The sequence below is a fragment of the Protopterus annectens genome, chromosome 6.part0, assembly GCF_019279795.1.
Source record: "Protopterus annectens isolate FY-2018-M chromosome 6.part0, PAN1.0, whole genome shotgun sequence".
In the NCBI taxonomy this organism is placed as follows: domain Eukaryota; kingdom Metazoa; phylum Chordata; order Ceratodontiformes; family Protopteridae; genus Protopterus; species Protopterus annectens.
Genome location: NC_056737.1, coordinates 1378727738 through 1378743196, shown reverse-complemented (window position 1 = coordinate 1378743196; position 15459 = coordinate 1378727738).

Below are 15459 nucleotides of genomic sequence, written 5' to 3'. Positions count from 1 at the left end.
TTCTTTATTAGACAATGTCACTACAGCATACTCAAATGACTCAAGCTTTTTTATTGTCATTCTGAGCCTTGGAGTGTCCCATTTCCACATTATTGAGGTTGTTATAAATGGATACTTTGATTCTACTGTAGCAAGACATTTTACTGTGCGTCATATAAGAAGGAACATGTGATGAACATGCCTTAGATAAGCAACACTTGGCCTTGACAATTTCTGATCTTAATAACATTAAACCTAAACTTATATGTCCTTTCTTTCCTAGTTGTTTCAGTGAACCATTTGAAAGAGCAGTCACCCTGTAAACTAATATCACCAGGAAGTAAGACCCGATCAAAAGCACCTTATGGCTGAAGGCTGTTATGAACAGGAATACTATAGACAGCTATTTACTTCCAAAAGTTCACATAAAAAAGGCACTCCTGATGATATGAAAAGCAATTAAATGCTTGAATCACAATGAAAATCTTACTATAATATTTAATGACAAAATAAGAAGGATAAAGTGATCCAATAAGAACAGAATGGCAACTTATAGTCCAAAAGAAATGGACCAAATGAATGCCTCATTCCAAAGAGACAACAAGCTAGCCAGTGTCATGCTGAACTTAATTTAGCAAGTTGCTACAAAAAAAGAGAAACATTTCATATATGTGAAAATGAGCATGTATGCTTTCTTAAAGGGCTTGTCCTAAATATCAACAATTAGAGGTGTAATCAGCAACAATAAAACAGCCACTACAGTTAAATTTATAAATTCACAATGTATGTTGAAACATAGCAAAACACTGAGCTAACTATTGTAAAGACAATATTACAAGTTATAATCTGAAAAAAATTAAGGATGGCTGACTTAAAAGCTTGTGAATAACAGTTACAGGCAAGAACACTCACATTTTTACAAAAAAAATTGCTTTTAATAGATTGCTTTTACTTAAGTAATTTACTGGCAGGCAAGGAAATAAATGTCAAATAGTCAGCTAAAACCAAGAAAATAACTGGGAAGAATGTTAAGAACAGCAGTTCCAACTTATTATCTCTCAAATTGTAGATAGTATAAAGGGAATGAGAAAACAAAAAATAAAATCAAAATAACAGTAATAATGTTCAAAAGTATCAATCAAAACTACTCCAAAAGTATATAGAGCAGCTAGTACTCCCATATTATCCAATAACACCTTGAAAAAACATGAATAAATAAATTATAGCTGTGGAAATATTCAGCAATTCATCTGCCTATTTTTGTTAAGTCATCAACTAGATGATGCGATAAAACAAGCATCTTTTCCTCTTAATGCTTTCCACATGAAGCTTTTTGAAGGTCATTTGCAATAAATGTCCATTTGCAGTATAGTCAGACAATCTAATATCAACAGGCTGAGACTACCAGTGGTACTAAAAGCCATTCAATGATAATTCTATAATTTTAATGGTGGGGAATAAGGTTCAATTATAAAATGTCAGATAATACAAATAGTAGACAGGGCAATGTAATGAATGGTGAATAAAGTCTAAACAAAGCAAGCAGAATTAACAGTAACAAGCAGGGGGTGGGAAACAATTACAACACAGCTGAATTTGCAAAATAAGCATTATGGATCAAGTGAAATTGATCCTTTGCAGAGAACCAAGAATTAGTATCAAATAACACACCACAAGCTGGAAGTAGGAAAGAACATGACACTGCAAGCCCTGTCTGCTTAGAAACAAATTATCAATTCAATATGACTTTTAAGGGAAAAATTAATGACAGATCATGCACGACTTCTCATAGCCACTGGTGCCATATGCATACTTTAGCATCTCTGCAGTACTACCCGCTGAAGGCTAGATTCCAGGCATATAAATGGACAGGCAAATTATGGGACAGGGAATAAACTGCAGATGAATTTCTCTTAAAGAAGGCTAATGGAAACAAAATGCGGGGATACACATATATGGCCAAGGTGAAAGGCCCTAAATTATCTCAAAACTAGAGTAGAGAAAACAACAAATCTAATTGTATTCATGCATTGTAATGTTAGATTGTACTGAACTACAAATTTGAAAGTATACCACGGCATTCAGAGAACCGTTTCCTACCTTTTTTGACAAGGGGGTAAAGTTTCTGCATCCATGCACAGCAGACTATGACACTGCATCCTCTCTCTTAATATATCTCCAATTTTGCAATAACTCCGGGAAAGAGTTGTACTGCCCTTGCCTTCAGAGGTGCAACTCGGTTTCAATGTCCAGTACTTGCACTCCTGATGACGCTTCAGTTGGAACATGGATAGGCAGCTGAGTAATTCCCAATTAAAGCAGCACCAACAAGCTCTATTGGCAGCCATATTCAACCATTGTCTACAAACAGAAGAGATAACAGGTACCCATGTCCAAACAAAGACATGAAAACCAAGGCTGCACGAGTGTGACCAACTTTAGGAAAAGATGGCAGCGAGTTCTAATTCAGTGCTTCCTGATACATTATAGATAATAATTTTATTATTTTAATAAGTGAGCCAACTGATGTTTCAGACATACAAATACAGTATCATAGCCACAGAAGCATTTGGACAGTTTAAAATGGCAAATCCTGAGGAAAAAATGTGTTTGAGGAGCAATCCCAGCTTGACACAAATTTTTCAGACTTTCAGGAAGAAACTGGTCAGAGAGAATTTCAGCACAAGAGGGATGATGAGAAGCACTGAAGGAGAAAATAGATAACACTGACAAATCAATGGCATTTAAAGAAGTAAAAACTGAGTCAGTAGTTAAAAAGTTAGAAAAAGTGTAGCAGAAAATACATTGTTCAGAGAATTGTTCTGGATGAAATAATGTCCAGAAGGTCAAGGGAGCTTCATGCAAGGGTAACAGTCTATCAAAAATTGGTGGATTGTCTCTAGTTTTCTGAAAACTATAAGCAGATGTACAGGGCTGTTGGTAAACACAAAGAGCAGTTAGTGAAATGACAATTTACAGATTTCACAATTGACTGCACAATAACTGGAGAAGAGATGTAAATGTGCAGATGGCATCACAATAACATCTAGGTGTTAAACAACATGGAAAAACAAAAGAGAAGAGGCTGGAGAATAATATTCTAGTTTGATGACAAAGTGAAATGTTAGCAAAAAATGTACCATTATACATTATGGGCATTCACTCAAGACTCAGTATAACATGCAGCTACATGTTACTGTTTTTAAAGGGCACAGTATAAATAGCAACTTGTCATAGTACGACACACCCATTTTATTACATGCTATATCTTATCTAGTTTGGTGTCTACATTTTGTCACATAGTTTTAAATTTTGTGTTATTCAGATAGTTAATGTAGGGAAACGGGGGGGTTGATATAAAACTACTTAATGAATTAGCTGAATGCAAATTGATAGATTACTTTAGACCAGCTAGTAATCCTGGTTTAAATGGCCAAACTAGCTTGAAACTTGTGCTTAAATATAAACATGATTGTGTTTAAAAAATTTTTACCAGCCTACGTAAGAGTATCTGTGTATTTCAATACATATTTGTAGTTGTATATTGATTTTATATTTTGTAAATTGTTGATAAATAAGTCTGAAGGTAGCAAAAATTTTTAATTAAGTGAATTTTATAATATGGTTTCTGGTTTGTATTCTACTGGCCAATTAGTTGTATAAATATGACCATTTACATGTCATTTTAGTATGCATTGAGAAGGAGCCTAGCTCAAATGCTTTGCGTGGTACTTAACTGTTTCAGCTATTTTATTAAAAGATTTACGGTGTATTCCTCGCTTGGTTTTTTGGTATTTATCATTGTTAACTGTGGAGTACTTCAGTTCCTGAATGTGGTTTTATTTGTAGCACATTTTGTCACTTAATATGATAATCCACAAATTGCTGTGTGCAATATCATGCCAAAGCAAAACTTAAAAATGTGTAAGAATCATTTCCAAAAACAATACCCATTTTCCTGAGTGTCATCATCTACTATGCAGAAGATATACTATGGTGTTATGTACCTTGCAAATATCTGTGTAACACATTCATCTTGGTTTCCACTATGCAGAAGTACATCAAGCACAGTTCATACCTCCCAACCATACTGAATTACTTGTTTTTTACCGAGTTTTGGGGTCCAAATAATGGGGTGCCACGATTCCTGAGTGGCATCCCTTAATTTCCAATTTCCCAGCGCTTTATTTTAAATTTTATTTTATTTCTCAGCTTTTGAGCTGATGTCATCACGTGTGCGATGACGTCAGCCCCGTGAAACAGAAACAGCCTGTCGGAATTAAGATGAAGAGTTCAACAGTTCAACGTGCATGTATTTTCAGCTGCTCAGCTCTTTCCAAATCCTTAGCGGGAATCGGGATGCAAGGTTTTAGGGTGGAATGGATATCTATGCTGCTGCCTAGAGATGCCATTATGAGAAGGACGGGTGTGTGCATCTAATGAAGGAATGGACGAAACTGCCTGCAAAGGCAGGAACTAAGAGCTGCCATTTTCATATGTAGAGGTGTGTGCACGAAGCTCAATATGCTGCCGTTTTCATTCATTAGAATGCAGAGGATGTGTGGATATGCTTTAAGCTGCCGTTTTCATTGTGTGTGTGTGCGTGTCTGTGTGTGTGCATGTGCGTGTGTGCGTGCGCATGTGAGACAGACAGACACATACACACAGATATCTATATTTTTAAAGATAGAGATTGGCAAGTACTACTACACTATTCATTAATTGATCCTGCTGTGGTTTGTTTAAAATACCCTTGTTTGGGAAATTTAAAGTGCATTTTCATTAAAGCTAAATCACATTATTTAATTATATAGAAAAATTAAAAATTAGAAACACAGCATGCTATGCTGCTAAACCAGTAAACCAACAGCAATGCTGTAGCAGCTACTTCAAACGAAGAAGACAACTTGCTTTGCTGCACCCCCATGTCTTCTGTTAAAACAGAAACTGTAGTAATCGGTTATAAAATACAACTTTTTGATAGCTTGAAGTGCAAAATGTATGAGCTGCTTAACTCTAAAGTTGCAAAACTTCCAAAGGACTTTTGCAATTTACTCGAAGATGCAGCAACAATAATAACCAATAAATATAGGTTATGGGCATTAAAAGCTCTGTATAAGGAAGGCACAAATTATTGTCTTTTTCAAGGCTATGTATCCATATGATCCAACTGAAAATGCAGATTATAGAAAAAGCTAATAAGTTATGCATAATGATGTATTGTCTTCTGACAGCCCTGATATTCTGTTACATGGCTGCCTCTGAAGAAGGATGATAGCTCCCAGATTACATCAAAGCTGACACAAATATAGGTAATTGGTTGAGCAGTGGGAATCCTGTCAAGATGGAAGAAAAGTAGAGATTCTGTTTGAATGATTCTATCATGGAGGAGACTGATGGGGCAATTTGCAAGGCATATCTCCTTCCAATGAATCTCTGGTTGAGACAGGGGACCTGGAAGTAGCTGCTCAAGAAGGGGGAAGGGTTACCTAAAGGGCTTCATCACTCAAGAAAGTGGGACAGTACCTCACAGTGCATCCACTGGCTACCTTTACTCTAAATGCTTAAGCAGCATACAAGAGGATGTCAATGCAGACTAGGAGATAGTTCACTAATGGCTGCTTACATGTTGTGTGTCCCAAAATCCGACATCATGCATCATCATCGGTGCCATCATCAACCCCCTTTTTCCCATTTTCTACATGGGTTTAGGGTGTCATGTCACCTGTCATCATCTCTGTCTATTCAATGACACTCTTCTGCTTTCTTTGACATTCATACCTGTCACAGGTCTTCTCTCACACAGTCCATCCACCTCTCTCTTGGATGCCCTTGTTTCCTCTTGCCTTCTTCCTGTCTATCCCAAATCTTCTTCACCAGACTGTCTTCTGCTTTTCTGCACATGTACCCAAACCACTATAATCTGTCCTGTTTGACATTTCCAGTAACTAGAGCTACTTTGGCTTCTACATTTATATCCTTATTCTTAGTTTGTCCCACAGTGTGCACCCTACCTCCTGTCTCAGGTATTTCATCCCCATCAACTCTATCTTCCTCAACTGCTCTGCTTTTACTCCTCAGGCTTCCATACTATACAATACTACTGGTCACACCACTGTTTTGCACACCTTACTTTTCAGCTTCTTTGGCATCCTTCTGTCATACACTACACCTGACATTCTGTACCAGTTGGCTGCAGCTCCCTTGATTCTAGCTTTGACCTCCTCATTCATACTTCCCTTCTCCTCAGCCACCCCTCCCAGATACTTGAAGCTGTTAACCTGTTCCACCACTTTCCTTTCTATCTTAGTTCTCAGCCTTTTCTGAACTCCACCATTTTCTGCCATTACAATGGTCTCAGCTGTACTCAGTTTCATCCAATGTCTTCAGTTTTGCAATCCATTCCACTATTCTTTGCTGGCGGTCTTGCTCAGAGTCTGCCTGCAATGCCACATTGTCTGCATACAGCAACTTCATTGACCTGTCCTCACCTGCTTGTTTGTTAATGTAGTCCATCACCAGTATGAAAAGCAGTGGGTTCAGAGCTGAACCCTGGTGCACACCTACTCCCTCTGGGAGACTAAACACCGTTTGTACTTGAGTCATTGGTTCCTTGTACACAGCTTGCACTAACTCTACCAATGTTTCTGGGACTTTGAACCACTGCTGGACTGCCCAAATCAGCCTTCTTGGGACCTTGTCATATGCTTTCTCCAAGTCTAGGAATGCCCAGTTGGACTCTCTCTTCATCTCTAGCTTCTTCTCAACTACCTGTCTCACTGCAAACATTAGACCAGTTGTGCTGCATCCTGACCTGAATCCAAACTGCTCATCTCCCATCTTACTTTCTACTATTCTTTGTATTCATTCATCAATCACCTTTCTCCAGAACTTTCATGGAATGTGACAGGAGTCTCATACAGCTGTACTGCCTACAGTTGTGAATGCCCCCTTTGTTCTTGAACACTAGTACTAGTATGCTTATTCTCAAGTTATTTGGGATACACCTTTCTCTCCACACTGCTATAAGTACCCTCAGGATCCATTTCTTCTCCATCTCATCCAGCATCTTTGTCATATCTGCTGTGACATCTTCTGAGCCTGCTGCTTTCCTTGACTTTATATTCCTTAGTGCTGTTCTTACTTCTCTGTGGGTTCTTCCTCTCCTCTCATCATAAGCTGTGTCTGGGGCATTACAACTTCTGTGGGATTTTCTTCATTCAAAAGCTGCTGGTAGTACTCCTTCCACCTGTCTTTGTTGTCCTGTGGACTGGTGAGCAGGTTGTTGCTGGCATCTTTAATTAAGGGTGTCTGACTATCTTCTTTCTGTCTTTGTCTTTCAACCTGAGAGAGTTTTTGTTCCATCTACTGACTTACTTTCCAGAAGCTGGTAGAGTGCCTCTGATGCTTTGCTCTTTGCTACTGCAATGGCTCTCTCAGCCTTTTTGTTAGCCATCCAGTATTAGTTCTTATCCTGGTCTGTCTTTTCCATCTTCCATTTTGTCCTGCACTCCTTTCTTCTGATGACTTCCTAGACTTCTTCTTTCCACCAGCTTTCCTTATGTACTTTATTTCCACACCTGGCTCAGCCACAGGTCTGTTCTGTAGTCCTCAAACATTCTGTACCAGCTTTCCTTATGTACTTTATTTCCACACGTGGCTCAGCCACAGGTCTGTTCTGTAGTCCTCAAACATTCTGTACCAGATTTCCTTATGTACTTTATTTCCACACTTGGCTCAGCCACATGTCTGTTCTGTAGTCCTCAAACATTCTGTACCAGCTTTCCTTATGTACTTTATTTCCACATGTGGCTCAGCCACATGTCTGTTCTGTAGTCCTCAAACATTCTGTTTTGAGCTGCTGCCATTCTTCATCAGCTCCACCTATTTCCTGTTCATCTTTAGCTGCTAAAACCATGACTAATTTCTTGAACTGTTCCGTCTTCTCTCTAGTCAACTTCTAGGTCTTCAGCCTGGTCTCTGTTAACCTTAGAGTCTTATCTGACCACTGCTTGCAGCTGATTGTGGCAACCAGGGATTTATGCTGTGGGCCAACTGTTTCACTGGGGATGACTTTGCAATCTCTTATTCTATCCCAGTGCCCTTTCGTTACTAGGTGGCTGTCGAGGTGCTGACACATCAACTAGCCAGATGACAAGCAGGCATGCAGAACAAATAAGTATTCACCACCTAGGGTAGTCAACAAATCTTATCCTTTTCTTAATAGTTCTTTGGGACTACTTACACATCAAAAACCTGTTTTCTGTTCACTATATACAGCCTACAAGTCTGATCCAAGAAAAAGTATTCAGAACCTGAAATATCACACGACACAAAATTAAAGTTTAACTTTATTAAACATAAAAAATGAAAAAAAGCAGAAAATGGTAAATTAAGGATAAAAGCATGTACAGTCAGCATAAATTAGTATAGCCAAAGAGCTGTGTCAATGCCCAATTATAACAGCCAAGGGCTACATTACCAGTGCCTTTAAACTTATTAAAAATAGTCATTGATTCAGAACAGTTCTTTTCTCACAAATTTTATATATCACAGCTGAACACTTGAAAGTATTCTTGCTTTTTTATTTCAGCAGAATTGCAATCATCCTGGCCTTGACTAGGAAGAGGGCACATCTCATCAATCTATATGCCAGTCTGTAAAAAAGGTTGTAATATGTTTTTCGTTTTTGTGTGGAAGTCCCTTTCTGGCTTCATCTTTCATGTTACAGACTCCAGCCCATAAAATGCTCACATCTGTCATCCACTTTTTTAGCCCAAAGGTCACACATGTTTTGTTTACACAACAATTATATGCAACCTCATAGATTATTTAAGTACATATTTTTTCATATTTCTTGCTGTCTGAATTTAAACATACCAATACTATATATTTAAATAAAACAGAGGATATGTCAGTAAAGTCTCCAAAAGCCTACCTAAAGGGTTTATAACTCATTCAGAACAGGTCTGTTTTCTTACTTGACATTTTTTTTTATTTTTGACATACAAAGGGTTTCTGCTCTTGCCAGTCACTGAAACCATGATTAAGCTGACCCCGTCTGTAGTGTGACACCCCCTCATCACTCAGGAAATGCACTTGATTTTCTAGCATACCAGTAAAAATTGAGGTGCCACTTTGCTGTTTAACTGAAGATTAAATGGACTTGAATAAATTGTGGTCTAGAAAGCTAATGCAGAGGCATAAAAAAAGCAACACCTCCCTGGTTTACATACTGACCATGCAAAAAGGGTACATGTAGAAACTTACAAGACTTTTTGTGTATAATTCAGTATTGTATTGGCTAAACTATGTTACTGTCCTGAATAAAAAGGCTTATTGTACCTAATTCTACACATCTGAAGCACTAATCTATAAATTCCAGTGATTAAAAAAGATGGGTTATAGCTGGTTTACAGAAAAGCAAGTACATTTAGGTATTGAAGCTACGTATTTCCTGTTCGCTCCAGTATCATAAGAATCCTACACAATCTCAGTTTCCCCTTCTAAATATAACATTCTATCTAGCTTTATTTTCAGCTAAATAAACTGTGAAGTACTTTCATCCTATTTTTGTTTTGTAATAAATGCAGAACAATTTCTGGAATGTTTTCCAGTACTAATTATTCTGTTCCTGAATCAATATCAAGTCCAAATCATCATAGCATTTGTTAACAACAGCTTTATGCACACAATTTTCATACTGAATTTGTTAACATGGGCATTATACACACAGCTTTCATATTTCAAGGGGGATTCCAGCCTGCCTGCTGTAATACATTGCAACAGTTGCCCAGCCCTTTAGTAACAATATGACACAATCTGCAAAGATACCTCGTGCCTAATGTTTACAGTACAGTCCCCATTACAGCAGCTGTACCATGTAAAGAAATACATATGCTGAATGACCCAGTATTTAAATACAGGAAATAGTTTAGTTTAACTTCCCTCTAAATGTTGAAAAAATAAACTAAGGCAGATGAAATATTTTCACATACTAAGAAACAGAAATAAACAAGGGTCCACAAAATGTGTTTTCACTTATAATAAAATCAGCACTGGTCCTGCCATTGTACACTACCATGTAAGAGCAGTAAAGGTCCCACTTTGGGTTTTGGAGACGGTGGTAACTTCATTTTATAGTTAATTGTCATATTAACTGTTTTATTTCCTGCAGTATTATAAATCAGCAGAGAAATGCTCCATTGTCTATTAACACATATGAACGTCAAGGCAAATGCTATTAAAAGTCATTTCCTGCAGTGGCGCTCTGGGAGTTTATGCTATTAACTTCTACTGGTTGCATCCTGAGTCTTTTGCCAGAATTAAATTACATCCCATACTATTACTTTGACTCGAGGAGCTAGGCCTCACAAACAATTCAATTAACTGGTTTAAAAGCTGCCTCAGTCAACAAACACAGTGCGTGCACTAGACTGAGGAGCTGTCAACATCTCCTCAGGGAACAACATTAGGTGCATTATAAGGCTCAATATTAGGATTTTTACACTTTAATAGATATAATAACCATAAACTAGGAGTTTGCGATAATCTGAAACTTTTCCTAACAGAATATGCATATAAGATTATATTTCAGAACTATCTAATCCATAATTTCCTATATGCTCATCAGTTTTGACTAACCTCAAGTTCTCTCACCTTGCCAAACTGGAATAATCTGTACTTTTCCATTATCGGGGCGACAGATGTAATGAACGGTTATAATATTACCATGCTGTCATGTCTGAAAATCTGTAGAAGATGCATTTTGATGCAACTTTTTCTTCACTTTCTTACTGAATTAAATATTTGAAAATTGTCCCTAATAGGGAGCATTCAGCCATCATTATTTTGGCATTGTCTCTACTTGTGGAGGAAAGAAGTGAAGAGCCATGATCCTCTCTGAGACAGGAAACTTGTTGTCTGATTTATTGCTTCATAGAATTGTTCGCAAAACATGTAGAAATGACAGGAAAATACTGTTTTCATGTAATGATGAAACAAAGATGTTCCAAGTACAGCAGCTTCAGGACAATCGCAATACAAGAAGACATCAGAGTAACAGGTACGGTACTTACTGTGACTCCTAGCACAGTGTAGTGGAGCCGCCTTTTTTTGGTCTGATGAATGAAGAACAGTGCGGGGGGGGGTTAATTTCACCTGACAAGGCAAACATTAGGTAGTGAATTCATGATGATCCCCATTTTTCTCAGGAATAAATGTGCTGAATTTTGCATCGCCCTTGCTCTGTAACAACACTCGTGTAGTTTTTAAACGTTTAAGTTGGTTGAATAACTGCAACAGCTGCACTGTCTGTGTTACAGTCTTAAGATTTCTCTGCATTAAATTGGAGTTTTGCGCAATTTGGATGACAGTTTAAAACTGTTGCCTTCATGGCTTGCATTTGTCTCGCTTACTGTTGCTGCCTCTTGGTTTGTCTGCTCCTTTTCTTTAGTAGGCTTAAAAGCTGGGATGCATACACATTTTATTTTAACAAAATAATACATTTGGACGGGAATACTCTGCAAGGAAAGTAGAAGTTTTAGTATATACTTCAGCAGCAGCAGCAGTGTCATCATTGCATGGGCTAACATTCCAACTGTTCATTACATCCGTTGCCCCGATAATGGAAAAGTACCAATATTCTTATAATAAAATGCAAAGTTTGCAAGTAACTACTTTAACCAAACACATCAAGATGTGGCACTTCAGTCTCTTAAATGGCTAAAGCTATCTACTCTACTAGCCTATTTTCACATTAAGACTGCCCACAGCATCCTCTTCAACCATAATAAATGTCCTGCCTCCAGCCACTTATTCAACCAGTACACATTTTCCAGAGAACTTCACTTGGTAAACTAACACCTAGTACTTGCCCAAATAATTTAAAATCCTAATGGTGATCATTCATTTCTCATATGTATGGATAAACTGCAACATGTGAACCCAGCAGACATAAGAAATCTCATCTTACGTACAATTTAAAATCTCTTTAAAGACTTACCTCTCATGAAAATGGTCATGCATGTACAAAAATTACATTATTAAGACTCTTTCTTATTCTGAATATTATCTCATCTATAATTTACAGTCCCAGTGAAATCATACTTATCAACCAAACAGTCCTGTCCTTGTAATGATCCTGTCACTAAGTCCCCCTCCTCATGGAGTCAAATCAAACAAGCATCACACAATTCTCACAGTTTTACTACAATCATCTCCTTGTTACAGGTATCAAGTGAATTTAACTGTTTGGATAAATTACAATGGCAATGTTGTTGTAGGAGATTGCCACTTTGTTAAGGTTGTTTTTGGATAGATTAGTATAAATGGGGGAGGCACAGAGGAGGGTGAAGATAAGATGGGTGTAGGCAATGGTAGTTCTGGCTAAAGGAGTAAGGAAAGGTTCAATCCTGTAAAGGGAACCTAGTTTTCTATTTACTGATTTAATGGTTGAGTTAATGTGCGAGTCAAAGTTAAGGTTGTGGTCAATTATTATACCTAAGAGTTTGGTGATATGACAGTTCCATTATTGGATATAATTGTGAGATCTATTGGGGAGGACATAGTGTCAGAGTGAACAACAATAGTTTAGTTTTTTGGGGGTGTAGGAGGAGGCAGCATTGAAGGAACCAGTTTTCTACTAAGTTAAACACTTTTTGGGTGATGGATTGGAGTTCAGCCGAAGAAGAAGCGGCACAAATTAATGTGGAGTCATCTGCATACTGTATGCCGGTAGCTTGAGGAAGATTTACATTTAGATCATTAATGAATACAGAGAAAAGGAGAGGTCCCAGGATAGAGCCTTGAGGGACACCAAGGGTAATGGGGAGATGTGTGGATAAGTTATTGTCCCAAAGGACAGTTTGTTGTCTATTTCCTAAGTAGGAGTTGAACCATTGTAATGCCTGTGTGTCTAGTGAGAGTGAATGAAGTATGTGTATAAGTAACTGATGGCTAACCATATCAAAGGCTTTAAAGAGGTCAATAAAGAGTGCAGAGGAAAGCATGTTGTCATTACGATTTTTGTTAATGCAGTCAGTAAAGGATAAGAGGGCATTGGTAGTACTACGGAAAGGCCTGAAGCCATGCTGACAGTCAGCTAATAGGCTATTTTGGAGAGGGTGATCAAGTAGTTACCGGTGGATGCATTTTTCCATGATTTTGGCTAAGGGAGAGAGTAAGGCTATGGGGCGAAAGTTAGAGATTTTGGTTAAGTTACCACCCTTGTGTAGTGGGATAATGTGGGAGATTTTCCAGAGAGATGGGATGAAACCTTCAGTAATGGTTCTATTTATTAGGATCGAAATGGGATAGGCAAGTACTTTTGCTGCAATTTGCAGGTATTCAGCTGGTAGCAGATCAGCTGAGGGTGTCCATGGTTTAAATTTTTGAAGTAGGGTGTAGATGAGGGATGCCAAATCCTTTATTGTTAAAACAACAAGATAAGCACTTTCGCCTCAATTTTAGACAATCAAAGAGACTTCATCAGATAAAGCTTAGCACATAGCTTGATTCCTTTCTAATGCACCTGAGGCCCTTGATTCCTATCTGCATACATATACAACTTATTGTAGCAGCCTTCTTCCTCTCAGATTCAAGTCTTTCCTACTGGGAGCATAACTTTAATGTTAGCAATGTCCCTTTCATTGGGGAACATACTGACATGTACGCATTTTTCACTCTTGCTTTTAACTTGTAGTTTTCAGTGTGTTCCTCCTTCTACAGCTTGCCAGATCATGGGTTTCTGATCTTCACTGCTACTCTTGTAATGTTACAGAATGCTAATTTTTGCCACTTCTCTGATACAGGGGGCTACTGCTGAGCTGGCAAACTGTAGAAGGAGAAACACACTGAAAACTACAAGTTGCAAGCAAGACAAAGGTCAAGAGTGAAAAATGCGCACATGTCAGTATGCTCCCCACTGAAAGAGACAAAAGTGCTTATCTTGTTTTAACAATAAAGGATTTGGTTGCCCTAAGGAGACGTGTTTGTGTTTGTGTTTTTCCTGCCTGCCTTCTACCTGTCTTTTCATGGATTATTGGTTTCGTTTTTGCCTTGGTGTGTACATCAGGGATGTTGGAACTGGTTGTAAATGAAAGTTCGGAGGTAAGCTAGTTGAGGCCGAAGGCAGACTTGACATAACAGGTGGTAGGGAGTTTGCTAGAGATTGGATGGTTTCAGTAAAAAACGCTATTGAAAGCATCAGCAATCTGGTTGGGAGTGTTAAGGGAGAAGCCTGATGGGCTTGGTGCCTTAGAGCGTCCTGGGTGTAGGAGTCTATTAATACCTGACCAGAAACCTTGTGGTTTATATGTTGATGATTTTGCTGGAGTTCAAAGTTTTTTTGTCAAGAAGTATTGATTTTTTTAGTGGCATTTCTCAGCTGTTTAAAGTTTTGATGATCAGTTGGGTTTTTAGTAGTTCTCCATTTGGACCAGATTTTGTTTCTCAATAAGATTTTATGCGTAGTCTCTTTTGTGAGCCATGGATCAGTTTTACTCCTAGTTCTAATAGAGCAAAAGGGGCATAGTATTCGAGGATTTGTAAGAATTTAGAGTTAAAATATGACACTGCTTCCTCAAGAGGGAGGTGTTTTAAAGGTGACCAATCACAAGCCTTAAGTTCTGCTTGGAAGCTTACTGGGATACATTTTTTTGTTCCGGGTAGTTCTAAAGATGGTTTGGTTGAGAATAAAGGTCTTTTGTCTAATTATGTAAGTAACTGAGTGGTCACTAATATCATCAGGAAGGGTATCTGCTTTATATGAGAGGGGATGGCTATTTACTAAGATCCAGTCTAAGGTGCTTTCTTTGTTACTGGGTTTATGGATTCTGGTGGGGGTGGTGATTATTTGGGAAAAGCCATATAGGTTTATGTGGGTAGTTGGTTTGGCCGAAGTACAGCTATTCCAATCTATATTAAAATCACCAAGTACTATGATTTCTTTTGGGAAGGATGTAGAAAGCCAACTGAGGGTCCTTTCAAGGGTATTGATGTTATTGCCTGGAGGTAGGTAAGAGCATATTATGTACATGGATTGTAGCATTGATCTGAAGCTTAGAACTAAGAATTTCAGCATTACTATCTGAAGGTAGTTGTACATCTAGTGAAATGACATGTAACTCTGATTTGTACAGAATTGCTACCCCTCCACCCTTTTTGGTTATACGGTCTAATCTCAAAATATTATATCCAGGTGGGATGATTTCATTGTCCTGGATTACTGGTTTGAGCCATGTTTCTGTTAAACATAGGATGTCAAATGAATGTATGTCTAACAGAGCATGTAGCTGGCTAATTTTATTGTTTAAGCTACGTATACTGAGATGTGCTATGAGGAGAGAATTAGGGGTTTTAGTGGGGGTGTATGGGGTGGAGGGATGTGACAGCTGGGGGTTGGTTGGGACCTTGTTGTTTGGGCCTGGGTTGGGATGAATGTCACCATGTAGTAGAAGGTGTTGTTGAAGACTGCGTGTA